Below are 484 nucleotides of genomic sequence, written 5' to 3'. Positions count from 1 at the left end.
AGTGGGTTAAATGAACTCTCAGTGAGTTATGAGGTAGTGCATAAAACAGAGAACATTGAAAAGGAGTTTGTAAAACTATCTTTATTTTAATGACTGCATGACTGTAAAATACTTTTACATAATAACAGATTTTTTAAACTAAAGGTTCTTTTGTGCTTTTACCACTCTCTACTGTGTTTGAAAGTAAATATATACTTTTCCAAACTGTGACCACTGGAGTATAAACTACATATTTATAACTTTCAAACAGATTGATGATTGGTTTGTGTAAATGTTTTATCTGTAAAAGGAAGATCAGATTTAAGAAATAGTGTTTTAAGTAATAACTTCGAAGGGCTTCTATATTTAACCATAATATTACTTTTTCTTCCTTTTTTTAGTAATGCATAAGAAAGTATCTTTGTGTGTTTTTGGTGTGTGTTCATAATCTTAATTGTAACTCAGTGTGTTACTTAATAAGTGAAAGCATTCACTGCTTTAGTGA

General features: G+C 28.7%; 1 protein-coding gene across 1 annotated transcript in view; it reads left to right on the top strand.

Annotated features, from left to right (window-relative positions):
- The window catches only part of LOC119592696 (ADP-dependent glucokinase-like), a 20,142-nt gene that overhangs the window by 13,239 nt on the left and 6,419 nt on the right, over positions 1–484 (top strand). The window lies entirely within an intron of this gene.

This window comes from Penaeus monodon, chromosome 30, assembly GCF_015228065.2.
Source record: "Penaeus monodon isolate SGIC_2016 chromosome 30, NSTDA_Pmon_1, whole genome shotgun sequence".
Taxonomy (NCBI): domain Eukaryota; kingdom Metazoa; phylum Arthropoda; class Malacostraca; order Decapoda; family Penaeidae; genus Penaeus; species Penaeus monodon.
The sequence above is the reverse complement of the archived record's forward strand: the minus strand, read 5'-3'. Positions and strand labels throughout refer to the sequence as shown.